At 41.6% G+C, this 22,398-nt stretch overlaps 1 long non-coding RNA gene across 1 annotated transcript; it reads right to left on the reverse strand.

Annotated features, from left to right (window-relative positions):
• Nucleotides 1–246: 246 nt before the first annotated feature.
• Nucleotides 247–22,398, reverse strand: LOC120395248. Its single transcript, XR_005592541.1, has 2 exons — nt 22,274–22,398; nt 247–1,981 (listed from the first exon to the last, which is right to left on the reverse strand). It is a non-coding gene; the product is annotated as an uncharacterized LOC120395248 (long non-coding RNA).

Consider the following 22,398-nt stretch of genomic DNA (forward strand, 5'->3'; position numbering starts at 1 on the left):
AGTGCTTACGTAACCCACACACCTCCTGGGTGTGGTGTTCTGTCCCATCTAGTGGCACCGAGACCACTTAGAGAGAGTGATAAAATGAGTCTGCTTAACAGCCAGTTGGCTTTTAGTTCATGGGGTAGAGGCTCATGTACTAAGCTCCAGAGGTCCCCGGTTCAATCCCATCTGCCGACAACGAGGGTCTGTCACCATTACACTTTCATCCATAGATCTGGAATCCTTTCTAGCAGATCGAGAGAATTAATCAGAAAAATAAGTTTATTACACCAAAGTCACTGACAGAGCAGGGAATAGCAGGCAGATCTCCAGATTCATTACATACAATTGTGTCAACAGAGAGAAAGAATGGTCTGAAGGTTAAGGTACCACATTAGTAGGGCCTCAAGAAATTGGGTTCAGTTTGCAACTTCAATACAGATTTCCTATGTGATACTGAGCAAGTCACTGCCATCTTGTTGTGTCCCCACCTTTATCATGCCAGTTTGTCATTTGGGGATAATACTTCCCTTGTATACAATGATGGGAGAATAAACTAACTAATTGTTGTCAGACACTCAGAGGTCACAGCTTCCCTGCAGAGATCCTGGGACAAATTCTTGATATTCAGTATAGTTGGGAATTTCAGGACTTGATTTGACCCATAAAACTGATTTAACATGTAAAGAGAGTCACAGAAGTGGAAGTACATGTGTGACATGGAGGTAGTATATTTACTGATTTTTTTTTCTGCTTTCTGGATATTTTAAGAGTGTTGTCTTCACTATAACACATCTAAACATTTACATTAGCTAGAAAAAATAAAAATTAATGGAGCTCTGTTCTAGGATTCTTTTTCTCACTAATACATCAGAGCAAAAGAATAATTGAATATAATACCTTATTTTAAAGTTATGGTATTACTAAAATTAGCACACAGACAAGCTGAAGGGCTATTAAACACATACAAAGAGTTTGCATAAATTCTTGTAGCATCTTCTTCCTGTTTTTCGTTAACAGTGATTTGCAATATGAAATGATGAAACAGGATTTTAGCCACCTAGAGTCCATTTCATAAAGCGCTGATAAGTAGTTGGGTAATTTTTATTCTGGGGAATACATAATAAATTTGATTAACAGAACAACTCTTCAAGCACTATTCTGGGAGGATCTCCTAAACTAATAATACAGTGGGTGAGGTAGAAAACAAAATGTACACTGTGTATATCCATAGAAAGATAATTTGAATTCTATCCCCAGAGGAATGAATAGATATGACTTATATATCATATGATTAGTTTCCCAATTCACAGAATACCAAGTATTCGTATTCTTTTGTGGGAAAACTATAAGCTATGCTGTTCATTAATATTTACAAAAAAAAATTATCCTGGTCTCTGAAAAGGTAATGTTTTTCCTATGGCCCCTACATAATACATTGCTGAATATGGGAAACAACTCAGAACAAGGTTGCATGCCTGGAAAAAATCACTATTTTGTGCAATGTGCTATGTAAAGGTTAGAAAAGAAGACAAAATTAAACTAGTAGAGGCATATGAGTAATGAGGTTTAAGGAGGAAAAAAATTGGGATATCACGTGGAAGCAAAGATGGGAACATAATTTACCTATTTGTTAATTTTACATATTGTTGAGAAGTGCATGCAGTTTCACTTTTTTTTTTGACACAATAACTGGCTCTTAATAGAGGTCCAAACTGGTGAAGCCCCTCCACAGCCGGTTCAGCATCATCATTCAGTCATCCCCCGTTACCCAGCATGCACAGAGCTCCGGCTACAAGCCAGAAGAATCGACCATGAACTTCTCCTTTCCAATTGAGGAGCTGTCACTCCCAAGTCCTGAGTCTTTTGAAGAAGCTGAAGGGTGAGCTGGAAACAACCGCCAACGGGCTTCTGGTTCCCACATGATATAGGAAGCAGCTGATATGAGGAAAACAAGAGAGAGCACTTTCTTGCTCCTTCCCTCCAGGCTTGGTTTGCTCTAGTAATAAAAGAGTAAGACTGATTGAAAAATCCAAATCTTGGAGATACCACATAGCAAATCTTCATATGGAGAGCCTAAGTATAGCAATTCTCTTTACAGGACCTTGAGCCCCACTGCCATTCGTCCTGACATTTCAAAGTCACACAAACACACACACACACATATGGATTTCACTATGGCACACATTTCACAAGGTGATATAAGCACTTCACTCTATGGTGTGTATGTTTTACCACAAGACACCACCCATGAGTTCCACTAGGAGATATATGCACTTCTGAAAAGAAGGATTTGAATGTATTATCAGAAAAGAAAGTTTTGAATTATATCTCCAGCAGCACCTCATATTAATGTAACTGCTTAATGCTGTCTCCTATTTTAGATTGAGTGTCCTGCATTATATTATTTTTATATGGCACTAAAGCATGCTTGAGTAACTGTGTATGACTGCTGTCCCCTTTTCACAAAATTTGAGACATGCATCTTAAGAGACAAACCCAAATGGTCAAAATTTTTGAATAATATAAATTTCCTTTCTTCTCCTCTGAGTTAATGAGACAAGATAATGGATAAGTAAAATGTTGTCTCCACTCTATAAAATCTCACTTTTACTTGCTGCTTTTAAAATTCTCTTTCCTCTATGTTTGCCTTAGCAGTTAGAATTCTAGCACCCTCATTCTTTCCAAATATTTTTCAATAGAATTGTTTATAAGCCTTCAGAAAAGAGGAACATGAGGTGCAGTTGTCTGGGGCCTGACCTTGAGTTTGCGTGTGCCTGTGCTGCTTTGCCCATGTGCATAGCAGAAGAGCATAATCTCTCTGTGCAGCAATGGTGGCAGCAGTCAGTACATTTTGCTGCTGGTGTGGTGGGGACACTACAAGGTTGGGTACATGGTTCCAAAATCCTAAACCACATGCTTGAGAGCACTCCACTTGTCTCTGACCAGGCCCAAACCCTCTTGGTTCCCTTTCACAACCCTTGGGGAGGTAAGAAGTAATGTTTCCATTCTTGTCTAATGCCAGAAGGAAATGCTATACTCATCAATAAGAAACACTTCTCTGAGAAGAGACGCCCTCTGTTAGCATCAAATACTATCCATGGGGAAAGAGTCCAAGCAGCCTCCAGCCCCACTCTTAATCCAGAACAGGGTACGGTACCTTCCAAACCTTATGGCACCCTCTGGTGCTTGATCACAGCCTGAGCTCAGAGTGTGGAACCCTGGGCTCTGCTACACCAACTGGCATCCATCTCCACAAACCCTGGGCTGCTCAGGACCCCAATGCTGGGGCTGCCTGACTGCAGTGATGTGGGGTGTGGGTGCAGGCAGTGTTGTCTTGCTTGCTTGCAGCAGCAAACAGAAAGTGATCAGACCTCAGCCATGTATGTGGGTTTTCCCTAGCCCCAACTCTGCACCACTTGTTTGGCCCAGAGATAATAAATTGGCCTGCAGTCAAGCTCCCGTTGCCATTTAGCCAGTGCTCAGCTCCCACTATAGAATAGCATTCCATGTGTCAATGAGATGCAGTATGTGAATGGTGGGATTTCCTCCTTTATATAAGTGGGGATCTGGTTCCAGCTCCACTTTCTGCCGGCCCCTTAATTAATCACAACTCCTGTGGGTAGGGCTTTCCCTTTCACACTACTGCTGTTCTGTGGAGTGACAGCTCGACAGAGGGAGTGAGCAGTGTGATATCATGTAGAACCTCCCCTCAAATTCATGAACTGCCTTGAGAAATCCCTTGGACATCCTGTTAAATGGGAAAGGGACACAGACTGGGGAGAGGGCAGCAGCAAAATGTGTGAAAAGAAGGAATTAGGAAGAGGAGGTACAAGTAAAGCCAGGAGCAAGTGAGGGAGGAACACACAGACACACACACCTACTTCTTAATTGTTGGCAGTTTGCCTTGTCAAGGAAGCCCAGCAACCTGGCTGCTACCTTGTTCCAGCACTAGGGTGCTCCTTCAGGAATTGGCAAGACAGCTGCTGACCTCTTTCAAGGTGTTTGGCAGCAGATAGGAAGCCCAGTGACACCATCTGCTAGCAGATTCAGTCCACCTAAATCCTCCAAGGAGTATTGTTCTGGGATGTTAGGCAGATTGTCTGCTCCCTACTATTCTGAAATGGTGCCTGGAAAACTCAGCCATATCCTCCTACTGGCTCATTGATTTGATGAGATGTCTTAGTGTGCAATGGACCAGTCTGAAATGCACTCTCCCAATAAGTGTAGCTTTCTTTGCAAGGAAATGAGAGAAAATTACCCATGAACGGAAACCTTTAGTTGGCGTGTTTTAAAAGGTAGTTTGTCTGGTACACTTGCAAACATAAAATGTCAGTAAAAATGGGTTAAGTTTGAAAGTGTGTTTCAGGGGAGTTCATCCTATACCCATAAATTTAAAACAATCCAGTGATTATTTTTCCCCACGCTTCCCAGAAAAGTTTTACTTCTGGGTAGATATGGAAAGTGTAATTTCAAGGGAATTGGTTTTGTTTTGTGCAAGCTTGGGTCAGTGAATTAAAAATAAATCAGAAGCTAACCTCAACCATACAGTTAAGCAGCTCCTGTTGCTTCATAATGTCCTTACCATATAAGTACAACACATGCTCATACAGTACTTGTGTACAGACCGATGCAAGAAGGAAAGCTTTGTGATTTTTAAAGAGTTGAATCATATAAGCAATCTAATCCATTGGTATGAGACATTCATATTTTAATAGCATACAGAAATTCACAGCAAATGTAAAAGAATAAACTAGTAGAGACTTATAATTGAAGAATGATTGTGGAAGATTAAAAACACAAATTGTTTGTTTACACCCTAATTAACTACAACTTAAAGTACTGAAGTCTCCTGTCCAGTCTTCATGAACATCAAATAATCACCTCCAGACTGCTCACAATGCTGCCACCATGATCATCTTCCTTGTCGGTCATTCAGAGTATATCTTGCACATCTGATCCTTTTGAATCCCTGCAGACTCCCCAAATGTGCCAATGTCAAACTTTTGGGGCCTGATTCTCCGTATTTGCACATGTGCAGAGTGTAAAGTGGGCATAATAAGCCACCATTCCAAGTTGGTAACATTTTACACTTTGCACAGGTGTAAATGATAAGGTATTTTAGCAAATAGTGAACCAGACTTCTTTTCTAGTATTGCAGTGCCTACAAACCACCCTATATTGTAGACTTGTATACAATTGTATACTGCTCTATTAGCTCAGGTCCACAATTCAGTGAGGTTGACAATAACAAGGCTGGAATAATTTCCTTTCATGGTCTCCCATCCATGCCTTTTATATACTACCTTTCACTATTCATTGGCATCTTCCTCCATTCCCCATTCCATCATGCTCGTATCAAGCAAATCTCTCCATATATATGAGAGGGATGTGATGAGCAAGGAGACTGGAATTGGAAGCTGGTGGTGGGAGCCTGATGTTCTTTTAATGCAGGAATCAGCAACCTTTGGCACGCAGACCGCCAGGGTAAGCACCCTGGTGGGGCGGGCCAGTTTGTTTACCTGCCGTGTCTGCAGATTTGGCCGATCGTGCCAAAGGTTGCTGATTCCTGTTTTAATGTATGTCTTTGTGCATAATATATATATAGAAATGTCTTAAATTACAAATTATATAACCATGTGACTCACCATAATCATTACCTTTTCTCAGCACATCCTCCTTTGTTATTTATTAGTTTTACTTGTTGTGTCATGTCTAAATTGTACTGTAAATTCCTGGGGGTTGGAAGCACATTTTACAATCTCTTTTAAAGCGCTTAACACATTATGAAAGAATACCATAGCTGGTTGGAAATAGTTCCCTCCCCACATATCACATCTCCCCCTGCCTTGAAAGATTTCAATTAATTAAAACTTTTCAATATACAATTTTAACCTTTTGGCAAAAAAAAAACACCAAAATCTTTTGACTGAAAATCAAAATATTTGGAAATTCTACCATGATTCCTCGTGGGAATTCTAATCTGAGTGCCTCATGTTTCCATTCTTGTCTAATGCCTGGGCTCCTGGTCCAGAATACATCTCCCATAGTACACCATACCATTTGTCCTCTTGCTTAGCTGCTCATAGGAGTCTCACTGTTGCAGTACAGCATGGAAGATAAAGTCCATCTGGGAAGGTCAACTTATAGAGAAGAATGGGGTCACGAATCACCTGAACTACAATTCCTATCAAGCACCATCATCTCTTTTCGAAACCAAAATATTACAGGTTTTGGTCAAAATACATTTGTTTTTCAACAAAAAGTAAAAATATGTAATTAGCAGGCAATTTTCCAAGGGAAAATAATTTTGTCCAAATCCCAATTTTCCATTGAAAAACAGTTTTAATGGAAATTTTTCAACCAACCCTACATCATATCAGCATTTTTGAGAACAACAATCCTTTTATTCCTTCTATAAAACAACATATCCTCTAAGTGTCCTTCCTCATAGGTCAAAATGTTCTGATTATGTACAAGTTGCTTGCTTGTTTTCTCTTAGGAAAGAATTGCAGAGAGGATTATATAAGTCTGTATGAGGCTTGTCAATTGTTTTAAGAAGTTGTGATAAAAGTAGAAAAAAATTTCACTAAGACATACATAATATGATTCCTTTCATCATGCAAATGATTGGGTAGCAAAAGAAAATAATTTTGATCATTTTCAAAAAAAGTGACCTAAATCATTTTGACAGAACTACATGTGCTGAAAATATTTTCAAGGGAAATATCACCATAGGCTATTTCATCATTCTGCAACTGTTTGCCAACAAGCACAGTAAAAGTAAAGAAGTCTTTCAATATTATATGAAGGAAGTGTTTTGAATATTTCCTGATGTGATTTATGCTAAAAATAATCTTTTTACTTTGCGGTTGACATAACAGAACATAGTGACAACAGTAAAAATACATTGTTATGCCCAGTAAGCAGGTGATTTACTATTTTCCCTAAGAATCGGACAACAAAGAGTTCCGATTTCAATACACCATATGCTATTTTTATTGTCTATGGGAGCAATAACCAGAACTAGTACAATCTAAAAATATTGAATTCCTTATTTTGTAGGAATTCAATAATAAATAATTTACTTAACAATAAGCACTATTTGTTACATGTCAGCATCATGTATTCATACAGAACCAATGTTCTGCCACTCAAGAAGCTAATATATTTTTCTACGTTTCTTTCAGGGATCTACTTAGGTCAGCAAGATTACAGTTAATGAAATGTAGTTGAGTGTTTCATTAGTTTCTTATTTGGGGTGTATGGGGTGTTCAGGGAGGGGTAGCACCTCTGGTGTAGGGGCATGTGTGACGTTATTGATATAAATTGGGACCATATAGAACATGGGTTGCAACCAAGGTCCTGTAGTGGCACCAAATCTTAAGTAAAGGGGGTCATATAAGGTGTCTAAGACCAGGTTCTGGGTTGCTGGTTATGATTATGCTGTCTGTATGTCTGTGTATCATTTTGTAGTTGAAGTTATAAGTATTGGCTCTGTACTGTCTGTATTTTGTATTATGCTCTGTTTCTGGGAAAGATCCCAGACAAGCTGATGTTAGCCCTGCCTAGCTGGCTTGATGGCCCATTAAGGGCCATCAGCTACACAATTGACCCATGGAGAGAAGGCAGACACGCCTTGTGACTCAGCAAAGTATGCAGGGACTGGCCCATGTGACTCCAGGCTCCATTTTGCTGTAATTTTCCACAGTGAAGACAAAGGGATTCTTACACCTGGAAAAGTCTATATAAGGCTGATGCATCATCTCCATCTGGTCTTCAATCCTGCTTCTGACCTCTGGAAGGACTTTGCTACAAACTGAAGCTCTGCACGAAGAACTGTTGACCCATCCCAGCGGGGGATGTTCCAGAGACTTAATCTGAACCTGCAGTTTACTCCAGCACTGCTGCAAGCCTGAACTAAGAACTTTGCCATTACTGTATGTAATTGATTCCATTTAACCAATTCTACCTCTCATCTCTAACTTTTTCCCTTTGTAAATAAACCTTTAGATTTTAGATTCTAAAGGATTGGCAACAGCGTGATTTGTGGGTAAGATCTGATGTGTATATTGACCTGGGTCTGGGGCTTGGTCCTTTGGGATTGAGGGAACCTTTTTCTTTTATTGGGGTGTTGGTTTACATAACCATTCATCCCCAGGACGAGTGCACTGGTGGTGATGCTGGGAGACTGGAGTGTCTAAGGAAACTGCTTGTGTGACTTGTGGTTAGCCAGTGGGGTGAGACCAAAGTCCTTTTTGTCTGGCTGGTTTGGTTTGCCTTAGAGGTGGAAAAACCCCAGCCTAGGGCTGTAACTGCCCAGTTTAAGCAATTGGTCCTGATTTGGCACTCTCAGTTGGGTCCCGCCAGAATCGCTCCGTCACAGCATGTCGTGTCCTTTCAGGGCAGCTCGTCCACCTTTGGTCCCCACCTGTCACTCAGCTCTCACCTGTGGCTCCCAGTAGCTGTAACATGTGCAGCAGCCACACCTCGGGCAACAGCTTCGACAGGCTGGCTAAACCAGGTTGAGGGTAGCCGTTGGGCTTAGACCTTCGGTGAGATAGGGCTTTGTCTATCCCGAGCATGTGAAGACAGACTCCGGCGGATTGAGCGGATGAGACCTTTTAGAATAGAACGGTCATGAAGGCGGTTTCTGCAAGCGGTGTGGTACGCTAAGAGCACGGCAAGACGCGAAAGATGCCCTGGTCAACCACTGCGCCCAGCCCATCTCCAACCGTCTCGACTCTTGTCCTGCCATTGGAGCAAGATGGGATGTGGGAAGAGAGAGTGAGGCTGACTATGCGCACCTCTCCCTCACTTTAATCCAATCCACGTGCAAGTCTTGACATCTCCTAACTTCCGTAAATTTCAATGTCCTGTGGCGATGGGCGAGCGACGAAGCAGCAGGTGTGGATACACTGGGAGCTGTAGCTGCAGACCTGCACACAGACGGCTCAGGTCTAATGGTCGTCTTCTTGCTGATCGAAGCAACAGCTGGATTCGGCGTCTACCTGAGTGACTGAGCAGCCCTTTTTAGGACCGCACTGCTCACCTCCGTAGCAAGAGGAAGGGGCTAGAAAAGGTGCCCTAAACATTGTTTGCTTCACAGAACCCTGGCCAGCTTACCGCGGCTGGAGGGGATCCCATCTTATGCGGTCGAACAACAAAACTTCAAATAACAATCCGCAAGGTGACACCACTCATTATTGGTACATGGAACGTACGCACGCTTCAAGATAACCCCTCAGCAGATCGACCAGAAAGAAGAACAGCCCTGGTCGCTAGAGAGCTCGCAAGATTTAACATCGATATTGCGGCCCTGTGTGAAACTCGTCTAGCCAACGAAGGTCAGCTCACAGAAATAGGGGGTGGTTACACATTCTTCTGGTGTGGATGTAGCAGTGACGAACGTCGTGAATCTGGAGTTGGCTTTGCGGTTAAGAATCAACTTGTCCGCAAATTTGCCAGTCTTCCCAAGGGTGTGAACGACCGACTCATGACACTGCATCTTCCACTAGCGAGAGGAAAGCAATCTATACTAATCAGCACTTACGCACCCACAATGATGAATCCGGATGAAGTAAAGGACAAGTTTTATGAAGATCTTGATGCCCTACTCTCATCCATGAAGCGTACCGACAGGCTGATTCTACTTGGCGATTTTAACGCGAGAGTAGGATCTGATCACTCTGCCTGGGATGGCGTCATTGGAAAAAATGGAATCGGCAAAAGTAACAGCAATGGCCTACTACTCCTGAAGACATGTGTGGCTCATGATCTGATCATTACCAATACCATCTTCCGCCTTCCCACTCGCAAAAAGACGTCCTGAATGCATCCATGCTCCAAGCACTGGCATCTCATTGATTATGTCATCGTGTGGAGGAAAGACAGACAGGATGTAAGGGTGACTAAGGCCATGCCGAGTGCTGACTGTTGGACTGATCATAGACTCATCATCTCTAAATTAAGCCTTTACATCAAGCCAAAAAGACATCCGCAGGGAAAGAGAGCTGTGGTGAAAAAGATTAACGTCAGTAAACTGAGGAACCCCAACACAGCAGCTTTACTAGCAGAAGATCTTGACAACCAACTCTTAGAGCTGCAATTAGAGGAAAATGCTGAGAAGGACTGGGAATGCTTCCGGAATATTGTGCACTCTTCTGCACTGGTTCTTCAGACCCACACAGGACACAGCAGGACTGGTTTGATAAAAAAATGAAAGAGAGAGGCCTCTTGCTACTTGCTGAAAGCGCCTTTTTACCGCTCATCTCGTCGACCGTCATCATCATCAAAGAAAAATGCCTTTTAACAACACTCGCAGGACCACAGAGCAAGCAAGCCAAGATGCAGGGACTCTGGGTGAGTGCCAAGGCAGGTGAAATCCAGATGTTTGCTGATAGAAATGATGCCAAACAGTTCTACGAAGCCCTCAGATCCTTGTACGTCCCTCGGCCCTCAGGGAGCTCTCCTTTACTGGATTTAGATGGTGTAACTCTCATTACTGAGAAGACTCTGATTCTACAGCGTTGGGCTGAGCATTTTCAATCCGTACTGAACCGCCCATCTTCCATTAAGAACGAGGCAATTGATAGAATGCCCCAGGCGGATATCAACCACAGCCTGGACGTTCCACCATCAGAGACTGAAATCCTACAGGCCATCAGCCAGCTGTCCAGTGGCAAGGCCTCAGGATCTGATGCGATCCCAGCAGAAGTTTATAAGGATGGTGGTGCAGTGCTTGTCGACAAACTCACTCAACTGTTTCAGTCCTTCTGGAATCAAGGGTCTATTCCTCAGGAATTGAAAGACACATCCATCGTACACCTCTATAAGAGGAAAGGAAATCGAAAAGTCTGCAATAATCATAGAGGAATATCATTGCTTTCCAGCGCAGGCAAGATCCTTGCACGAGTGTTGCTGAATCACCTGATTGACCACCTGGAACAGGGTCTATTACCCGAGACACAGTGTGGCTTTCGTAAAGAGCGTGGCACTGTGGACATGATCTTCGCAGTCCGACAGCGCCAAGAGAAGTGTCAAGAGCAGAATCGTGAACTGTACACCATCTTTGTGGATCTCACCAAGGCTTTTGACACTGTCAGTCGTGAAGGTCTCTGGCGTATCATGTCGAAGTTTGGGTGCCCTGATAGATTCATCCTGATGGTACATCAGTTCCACGACGGCATGACGGCTCGTGTTCTGGACAACGGAGAAGCTTCAGAGGCCTTTCCCGTTACAAATGGCGTCAAGCAAGGGTGTGTGTTGGCACCGACCCTGTTCAGCATGATGTTTTCAGCCATGCTGTCAGACGCCTTTCAGAACAGTTCCTTGGGAGTCAGCCTGAGATACAGGACTGATGGGAAACTGTTCAACCTGCGAAGACTCCAGGCTGTCACAAAGATAAAGGAGACTGTGCTACGAGACCTCCTTTTTGCTGACAATTGTGCCCTGAATGCTGGATCAGAGCAGGAAATGCAAGCCAGCATAGACAAATTCGCAGCAGCATGCGATAACTTCAGCCTTCTCATCAACATAAAGAAAACCGAAGTGATGCACCAGCCAGCTCCGAAAGCCCAACACCAAGAGCCCACCATCACATTGAAGGGGCAAAATCTGCAAGCTGTGGACCAATTTACATAACTTGGCAGCACCCTCTCCCGCGCAGTGACAATTGACATCGAGGTCAACTGCAGAATCGCCAAGGCAAGTTCTGCATTTGGTGGACTGCTGACCAACGTGTGGGACCGCCATGGAATAAGCCTTGCTACAAAGCTTAAAGTCTACCGAGCAGTAGTGCTAACTACCTTGATGTATGCCAGTGAGACCTGGACTGTATACAGGAGGCACGCTAGCCAATTGAACCACTTCCACACGACTTGCGTCCGCAGACTTCTGAGGATTCGGTGGCAGGATAAGGTGCCTGACACAGAAGTCCTTTCCAGAGCAGGCCTGCCGTCAGTTTACACTCTGCTTATGAAAGCCCAGACACGCTGGGCAGGCCATGTTGCAAGGATGCCAGACCACCGCATCCCCAAACAGCTCTTCTATGGTGAGCTGTCTCAAGGAAAGCGATCGCACAGGGGACAAAAGAAGCGATACAAAGATACGCTGAAAGCCTCTCTTAAGTCCCTGGATATTGACATCACCTCCTGGGAAACCCTGGCACAAGACCGATCAACATGGCGTACGCTGATCCACCAAGGCTGCCAGACATCTGAAGCCAGAAGGATAACCCTAGCACAAGAGAAGCGAGCACTCCGTAAAGCCAGAGCTGCAAATGTTGTAACAGTGGTGCCCACACATGTCTGCCCGACATGTGGCAGAACATTCCGTGCCCATATTGGCCTTACAAGCCATTTGCGGACGCACCGTGGACAGCTCACAACCTGATAGATGTTAAGGTCTTCTTCGAAAACGATGGACGAACATCAGTTTCTTATTTACTACAAAAGGAAAAATATTACTTTTCTCATTTTATAGCATTGATTTTTTGTTTCTTCTGAATGCTGCCAGTCTATTTTATCAATGAAAAGTAGATGTATTTTTATGTTATATTCAGAGCCATAAACTCTAATGATACTGCAGGTAAATTCAGTCAAATAAAGTTCAAATAAAGTCATCCATTGCAAAAAGAGATACGATAATCCTCTTAGGGGACTATAACACAAGAGCTGGACAAGATTCTAACATATGGAGTAGCGCCATTGTGAAGGAAGGAATGGGCAAGACTAATTCCAATGGCATCCTTCTATTCGGCATATGTGCAGAGCATGACCTTGTGATCACAAACACAATCTTCAGACAAAGCAACAAGTACAAAACAACTTGGCAATACCCCCATTCAAAACAGTGGCGCCTCCTACACTATGTCATTGTAAGAACACAGGATCTAAGAGATGTCCAACTTACCCATGTCATGAGAGGAGCTGATGGTTGCTGGACTGACCACTGCCTGGTGAAGTCAATCATGTCCACCAGGATTGCACAGAAACATAGAAAGCAATCCAAATCACGCAGACAGCAACAGAACAGCCAAAGACTTAAATCCTCAGTGCACCAAGAGAACTTCCAAACACTCTTAAGTGTACTCTTTTATACCAATATTCCAGCCATGAGAATTATCCCAAGTTTCTGTGATGTCAATTAGGTTGTAATTCTTCATTAGTATTTTTAGTTCTTCCTGTTTACTCACTATAATTATTACATTAGTAATAATGTAAGATGTTCATTAGATTTCCCTTCTATATTCTCTCATCTCTCTTTTGTAGGTATTGTAACTGCCCATATTCCTCCCCAGATTCTGACCCTTCACCCAGGTCCCCAGGTTCTGGACTTACCTGCCCTCATCAAACCTAGTTTAAAGCCCACCTCACTAGGTTAGCCAGTCTGTATCCAAAGATACTCATCTCCTTCCTTTATAGGTGGACCCCATCTCAGCTCAGCAGTCTTTCTCGGAACAGCATCACATGGTAGAGTAAGATGAAGCCCTTCTGTTCAGCCAAGCATTCACTCTAGGTTTTGTCTGTCTCTGCTGGGCCTTTTCCCTTGAGCAGAAGGATTGATGAGAATACCACCTGTGCTCACAACTCTTTCACCCTCACTCCCAGAACCGTGCAATCACTTCTGATCTGCTCAGGGTCATAACTTGCAGAACCATTAGTGCCCACATGGATGAGAAGCATAGGTAGTAGTCAGAGGGCAAGATTACTTGGCAATCCTTCAGTAATGTCTTGGATATTGGCCCTTGGCAGGCAACACTTCTGGGATGCCACTGGAGGCTGGCAGATTTTACCCCCTTAGAAGGGAGTCACCACCCATCACCAGCATTTGTTTCCTCTTGGGGGTGGTGGCCATGATCCTCCCAGTCTTTGGGGTACATGACTTCTCCTCCTCCTCCTCCTCCTCCTCCTCCTTTGGGGGAGGTTTGTTATTCCTTGTTGCCAGACAGCATACTGTTTTTTTATCTCTATGGAGGGTGGATTGGGAGCTGGTGTGGAGCATTGCCTGCTGCAAGAAGTAACTAGCAGCCAGAAGCCAGCTTCCTCCCTGTGAGGACTACATTCCCTTCTGTTATGGTGGTGTTATTGAACCATGTGTGTCATCATCACAAAATGTAATTCATTATGGTCACATTATACCACCACTGCTTTCACATTTATATATTTTCTCCTGTTCCTATTTTCTCACAGGGAGAAAGTTGGCTGTGCACTTGGCTGTTCAGTGAAGAACTATAAGGTTCAAAACTCACCAAAAAATCTTTGAGTAGCAGCCGTGTTAGTCTGTATCCGCAAAAAGAACAGGAGTACTTGTGGCACCTTAGAGACTAACAAATTTGTGGGCTGTAGCCCACGAAAGCTTATGCTCAAATAAATTGGTTAGTCTCTAAGGTGCCACAAGTACTCCTGTTCTTTTTGAAAAAAATCTTTGTTTTTCTATGTGAGTTTTTCTTCAATCTTTACATGGCTCCTACATGTTACTAAATTCAGAGGCCCCTGATCCTCAGCTCCGGGTGAACTCCACCTGGTGCATAACATTTGCACTCCCTTGATTGCTGGGGTAGCTGGGATCTGGTTCAGACCCCAGCATAAGTTAGACCTATCTCAGGACTGCTCTAACTTACATTAGGTTGTTAGAGCCCTCAAGGAGCTACTACATCATTAGGTAATTGCCTAAGTGTAGTGTACACTCTGACCATGCGCCTTTCCCCTGAAATGCTCCACTAGCATGTTCCAAGTTTGTCTTTCCCTCCAAAGCAGCAAGGGTAACTTAAGGCCTAGTGCTATAATCTGTTAATTAATGTGAAATCACTCTAGGTTCATGTAGTCAAACATAGCTCGCAAAGAACAGAGCAAGTTATGGATGGCTGTAATCTTCAGGTAACATTAATGGAAATGTATGCAATGAAAAGATATAAGATAATAACCCTGTTGTCTCTTGAACTACTTCATTTTGTTCCGGGTCATCTAGACTGAAGTCCAATATTTGAGTTCTGTCCTTCATTTTATCAGACTATGCATTTTTAAGAAAAAATATCATTGAAAAGATTTAAGCTGGCTAAATTTCCCTGGCATATTTAATGTGAGGATTTAAATTTAAATTTGCTGTTTGCTTATACAGTTTAGCCCAAAGATTTACAGTCCCTGTAGTGTTTAATGTGATATAGGCCTAGCATGTGCTGCCAGTGCTTAGTGTACTTAACATTCTTAGTCTGCTATTGATTTATCTCTAAGGTGAAATGTAGATTTGGTGATATTCACAAGTAGGTGACGTCAATATGCATTCTCTTTTACAGCTCCCTAAAAGATGAAATAAAAAGTGGGAAAGGTTTCTAGTTCTGTGGGATATAATTTCCTAAACCTTTCCCATTTGATTAGTAATCTGTGAAAAAGAGATTGCAAATATGGACAGACTATTTGTTCTATGATTTGGATTAAATGATGGTAGCAAAAACAAACAAACAAATGACCCAGAATATTCAGGAGAAAAGTATAGAGACAGAGAGGCTATTAATCTCTATTGGTTGCCTTTAAAAAAAAAAAGGTCTTCAGTTGCTAATATATGTATTAAAATTGAAGAAATGACCTACGCAATGGGTGTATATCATTGGTTTAGTCCATCTAGTCCATCTCAGCAGAAATGGCCAAAATAAACTGAATACATATGTAGTGAATTAAAAACCCAGAAAGCTCAGTAGAATCACATTTTCTTTTAAATGTGCAAATACTAATTAGAATTTTCATTTCTCTGATAGAAGTTAAACCTTGTGAATAGTATCATGTAACAGGACTGATTCATTTTCTGATGCAATATTTATTTCAAATCTGAATGCAAAACATAACTTCACAGTACTTTTGTTGAATAGCATTTCTTTGTTTAGGAATCTTCTTTTTATCACAGTTATGTACATCCTACACAATGTCTTCTATACACATATCTTTACAATTAATTCAAATATCCTCCGCCCCCCCCCCCCCACTTCATCATCTGCTTGCCTACCTAGCCTTCTTCAGAATTATTAAGACACAGTCATACACTCCAGATATCTTCTGGCAAAAACAATCTTGTTTTCTGTCCCACATAATCAGATGTATACAACCAAACAGTAGACTGGTCACACAATTGTGCAATACTATGGAGATATCACCTGCTTTAAAAAGCACACTGTTCACCCCAGGGGAAGAGGAACCATGAAGTTTATATAAGATATAAGCCAGGATGCCTTTTGACTTGTATTCCTGGCCCAAGTTGAAGTCAATGGTAGAACTCCCACTGTGGCCAGGCTTTCACCCACTGTGGTCATGAGTTGAGGGTGTATTTACAGAAAAGTGAATATTATATTGTAAGAAATTAATTAAAAATATTGTCACTATCTATATAGGCTACTATGCCAAAAAAAAAGTTGTAGTTAAAAAAAATCAACTAGTTGTGTGCATTGTACTGTGTGGTCAAAAGGGGGAAAATATTAATGTGTAAGGTAGATACCTGCTGGTTCTTAAAAGTAAAAATACTTACCCTTTGCTCAGTGATAGATTTCTTGGTAGCAGCTCCTCTTTTTCTCAAATGCAGTTTATTTTGCAAATCACGACAACTGCAAAAAAAAATTCCCCAGAAACAGCACTAATCCTCTTATCTTTCAATAGTAGCACTTAAGCTTGCTGTATGCTTTGCCACCATAAACATGTTTTCCTCCCAAACACCAAGAGATTTTTTTTTAAAATGTAAAGGAGGATTCTGTATGAATTTGTTATGGGGAAGTGGGAGTGAGAAAGGGGGAGAATATGGAGTTAAACATTCTACCAAACATGCCACCTGCAAAAAAACGAAACAAAACAAAACAACAGAAATTGGGCTTGGTTTTGGTTTAATTAGCTTGTGAGTTGCTTGTTGGCTAGTTTTCGGCTTGTCATTTGTTGCTTGTTTGGCTTGTTGTAGCTTTTTGCTTTTTTTTTTTCTTTTGATCGTCTCCCAGCAAGCAGTGGCTAGGGGTGGGCAAGGAAGGGAGAGAATCAGGGGTGCACAGCAGGCCCACCACAGTGCCAAAGAGCCCTGTGAAAGCTTGAAAGTTTCTCTCTCTCACCAACAAAAGTTGGTCCAATTCAAGATATCACTTCACACACCTTGTTTTTCTAATATTCCTCTTTGGTCTACTTTGTACCATCTTCAGAAAATTGTGGTCAGGTATTTTACCCAGCTGAAAGAGACTAACCTTTAGAAGCCAGATATATTTACATGTGGCATACACTGGATTTTTGCAATAGCTCATGAGGGTTTTTAGCTACAATATGAAAACATCATTTTCTGCCTTCTCAAAGCAAGAATAATCACTTTATGAAGAATAAACTGTTGTGTAGAATGCACAGTTGCCGACTTTCATACAGTAAATAAGAACCCTGACTTTCACAATAAGCCAAAAAACAAGCTAATCCCATTTCAAACCAAGGCCCAAACAAGCCAATCCCTAAGAATACCAACACTCTCTGTGACTACATCCCCCTGGCACTCTATGGAACTCTATGGAAGCTCAAAAGTTTATCTCTCTCACCATTGAAGTTGGTCCAATACAAGATATTACCTCACACACCTTGTCTTTCTAATATCCTGGGAACAACATGGCTACAACAACATTGCACACAATAGTGGAATGTAAGTGTCACTTATGTTCCTGTTAGGTGGGAGAAACTATTTGTCCAATTCAGAATAGTTTTTTAACTCAGAAACGTGCCAGGTACCTTCCAGTTCAAGTAAAGACAGGCTTCTGGTCCTGAAGACTGCAAATTGTACATGACACAGCAAGAGAGGGTTATAAACAGAAAACAGGGGAACAAAGGTGAGAAGAAGAAGAAGGATAAAAACAATAACACTGATACTCAGTGAGTTACATACCCACTGTGATGGTTCATTTCACCTTGTGTAAAGACACAGGGGTTTTAACTTCCATACAGTCTCCTTTCACTAAAGCCCCTGGAGTTTCCTTGTTGCACAGGGAATGTGCAGTCTGCAACATCCCTTTAAGAGGTGCAGCACAGTCCCCTCTCCTGCCCCAAATAGAGTTGAATAGGAAAACTGAATAATGCTAATAAGTTGGCTTGTCTGCCTACCTTATCTTTTGTTTTTTTCTTGTCATGGATACATAGTGATTGTGCCCCCTTACTGAGCAGCTGCCCTGGGAAGACTAAGGGAAATCTTGCTATGTACATCTACATCACCTATGCAGCCCTTAGGTAATTCAATGACAGGAGCTGTAGAAAGCTCTAAGAGAGGCCAGATGTTGTTTATATTTTTAACAAACATACAAGCTATAAGAAGAAACATGGAAAGCTGGAGGGGGTTGATAGGCTGAAGCCAAAATAGAGTGGAGCCAGGGGCACATAAAGCTGGTCCCTAGAGCCTAGACAAGGCAGTTAAGACCAGGATTCAGTAGTCACATTCTTTGGCAAACTGCACTCCCATGGAAGCAGGTGTTTATTCATTTTAATGAAGGCCTGAACACATTGTACATGGACAGGCAAGCATGCCCGTTGGTGACTATAATATTTGTCATACTATAAAGCCACTTGGAATAAACACTTGTGAGGGGGCCAGCATAGATGTAGTACAGCTAAACAAAACGGAGACAGCTACAGCTCTTGAATTCCCTGTATAGCAAAGGTTCAGTACTATCAGACACAAAAATGGTATCCTGCAGGTATCCACTGACCATCTGTGCAGCTGTAGTTTCAATGAAGCTGAATCCTCCTACTGCCTGGAGAAAATGCTGGTGAGCCAAAATTCCTCGCTTTGTCTCACAAGGACATTCCCCACTCCACAGGTTTGAACTGCTGCTTTGATATGATAATGCCTTGCATTTGGATCACAGCCCTTTGCAATGCACTCAGCCACACTGTCAGTTAGGCCTAGATCCACAAAGGGAATTAAGTGCCTAATTCTCAGTTTTAGATACTGCCTGGCTGCTGCCTAATCTGCAAGTGCCTAAACTCAGTTGGTGCCTAAATTGTCTCTGTAAAAGTTCCCTAGGTACATGAGTTTCTGCCTCTGATTATGAGCACTGCTGCCTCACTAGGCATCTGGACCCCTACTACCTAAGCTCAATGTGATCCACCAGGGAAGATAGGTTTTTTTCCACCATCTTGCCTGCAAGACCTGATCTGGTGTGGATAACTCCACACAAAATGGCTGGGGGTGGGGAGAGAAAGGAGGAGGAGGCCTCCCTTAGAATCTTTAGATTAGGGTACCCTATCAGGATGTGGGGGATTCTGATTCAATTCCCACCTCTCACCACCTTAGGAGGAGAAAGAATCAGAACAGAGGTTCTCCACCTCTCAAATGAGTGATCCTTTGTGGATCTGGGCCTTTCTTCTACTTCCAGTGGCTTATGTGTCTCTCTCTGTTAGGAATTTAAATTATTTGTGACTCTGGAGTCCTGTATGGTGTGAGAACATTATACTCCTGTGCATGTATTTCACTGAAGTGGCAGTTCTCAGTCAGTAACAGGCAAATGTCATTCTCAGATTCCTTTTTGTACTGCTTAGACCTTATTGGTGATTGTTTGGGACCCCTCTCCTCCAAAAGGCAAAGTGATATCACAAGCAATGTCAACACAGCCGCTGCTGCTCATCTGGGCTGGGCCTCTCCTCTCTTCTCCCTCCTAACAAGAATAGACATATGGAGAGTTTGTGAGGATCATATAAGATGTTCCCTATCTGTGTCAGCTTTTAACTCCAGCAGCTGCTCCTTGAAATCTTAGCTAGCTCTATGGATGTTACACTGGCTGCAAACAGTTGGGGCTGGATTTTTAAAGATTTGTAAATAGTTTGGTCTCACTTTAGCTGTTGCTCTGCTCAGCATTGCAAGGCCTAAGTGACTTAGCTGGGTAAATCCCATTTTCAAAAGTGAGATAGGACTTAAGCATGTAAGCCTAATTGAAAGTCAATGAGACTTTGCATCCTAAGTCATTTCTGAAAATGGGACTGAGCCACCTAAGTCACTTAGGCCTAGCAATGCTGAGCGGAGCAATGGCTAAATATCTTTAAAGAATCCATCCTTAGCTCTCTGATCTCCAGTTACTGCCGTTTGACTTTTTGCTGCTATATTTTAACATTTTCATGTGAGCAGAATACAAGTGGCATATTTAGGATTTGATTTATTTGGTCTTAAATAGCAATTTATTGAGCATTTATTAGTTATAGGTTCCTTGCTTTTAAATTCAATTAGCACCTGTATTGAAAGGGAATATTTTTTAAAATCTGTATTTTTTCTGCTTTCCTCCACTGAAATACTATCAATGGGATATTTGTGAAAATCCATATAATAAAAGTTCCTTATAGAACCGCCCTAGTAATTAGTTAAACTTGTCAACTATGTGTATATTTACAATAAGCTATTTTATGCACAAAGAAGTTCTTAGGAGCAACAAAGTAAAATATCACCAGTAAAGCTAGTGCGCAGTAATCCAGGACAGGCTCTGATGGAGCTCTTCTTGCCCACCAGCAGACTGGTGCTTAAGAGAAATTCCTCTAACATATGATCTTTTGTAGAAGCCCATGACTTAAATGGTATTTCCAGTCAGTGCTTGGTAATAGAAATTCAGGAATCAAATGTTCAGATACAGAGTAATGAAGACTCAAATATTATTGTTCTTGATCCTGTTGTCTTAGAACAGTGGTGGGCAACCTGCGTCCCGCGGGCTGCATGCAGCCTGTCAGGGTAATCTGATGGCAGGCCGTGAGACAGATTGTTTACATTGACCATCCTCAGTTCTGGCCACCTGCAGCTCCCAATGGTCGCGGTTCGCCATTCCTGGCCAATGGGATCTGCCAGAAGCTACAACCAGAACGTCCCTGCAGCGCGCACTGCTTCCCGCAGCTCCCATTGGCCAGGAACAGTGAACCGCGGCCACTGGGAGCTGCAGGCAGCTGTACCTGCAGACAATCAATGTAAAAACTGTCTTGTGGTCCGCCATAAGCCGCAGGTTGCCCACCACTGTTTTAGTCACTGATCTTGCAAACATTTCATGCACATAAAGACGTGCACAAGCGTTTGAAAAATTATATACAGAACAACCTCAGAGTTATGAACACCTCAGGAATGCAAGTTATGAATAACTCGGAAATGTTCATAACTCTGTAGAATACTTTAAGGTTTTTCCTTCAAAAGTTTACAACCGAACTGACTTACAACTTTGAAAGTTTACTATGAAGAAGAAAAATGCTGCTTTTAACCATCTTAATTTCAATTAAACAAACACAGAAACAGTTTCCTTACCTTGTGAAATCTTTTTTTTTAAATTGTTCCCTTTATATTTTAGTAGCTTACATTTAACACGCATTATATATATATATATATATATATATATATATATATATATATATATATATATATATATATATATAAATCTCTTCTGCTCCCTAGTTGCATTCTTCCGGTTCCAAATGAGTATGAGGTTGGCCAGTGAGTATGTAACTCTGGTGTTCATAACTCTGAGGTTCTACTGTATCTACTAATCTAAGATTTATAGATTTCCCCTTGGATACACGGAATGACTGAAATATGGTACCTACAAAAGGCTAGGCACTACTGATAAACTAAAAAGCACAAACAGGATGAAGAGTTTTCTCTTTACTTGTTCCTGGAAACATATCTGTGTTTCCCAAACTGTTCCAAGAACTGTTTTAGGGGATACTGATGTTTTACATTCTACTCCAAAAATGAATTCTATTCCAAAAATGAAAATATATAATAAAAATTCTTTGTAACATTTGAATTCTTATTTGAAAAAGGCTGGATTCAAAATTTGCCAGACAGCAAACTGATACATTTCTTAATTATAAAATATTTGTGTTTCTAGAGCTAAAAATTAGTCACAATTAATAGGTACTTTTATTGCACATATTCCAGAAAAAAAAGTAATAATCAACTTCCATATAGCACTTTTAAACCTGATCACTTATATTTTGAATATTACATATAGTATGAACTGCATTAGAAAAAAAGCAAAATGAGAGACTGTTTGGAGATGTGGAGTTAACAGTACAATTGACAGCTGAGGCGAGAACATAAAAGTGCTAGGAACATTATAAAAAGAAATGTTTGCTGCTTATGCATTTTGCAACTGAATTCTGATCAATCATCTCTCTCTCACATACACACAAAGTAACTGTAAGTAATTTCCCTTTCTAATTATTTAAAACCAGATGGAATCATTTTCATTTCAAATCACAGCCATTCCAATCTATTGTGTAAATACATAATAAAAGTGTATACTGTGCAGATTAAGAATGTGTTAAAATACCTTATGAAAAGTAATTATTCTGTCTGTAATCCACTGCCTTACACAGTACCATCCCCATGTCAACTATGTCCAACAGAAACCACAGAAACACTTAGGGCCAGATTCTCAGCTGATGTAAATCAGCA

Source organism: Mauremys reevesii, linkage group 1 (genome assembly GCF_016161935.1).
Source record: "Mauremys reevesii isolate NIE-2019 linkage group 1, ASM1616193v1, whole genome shotgun sequence".
NCBI classification, from domain to species: Eukaryota; Metazoa; Chordata; order Testudines; family Geoemydidae; genus Mauremys; species Mauremys reevesii.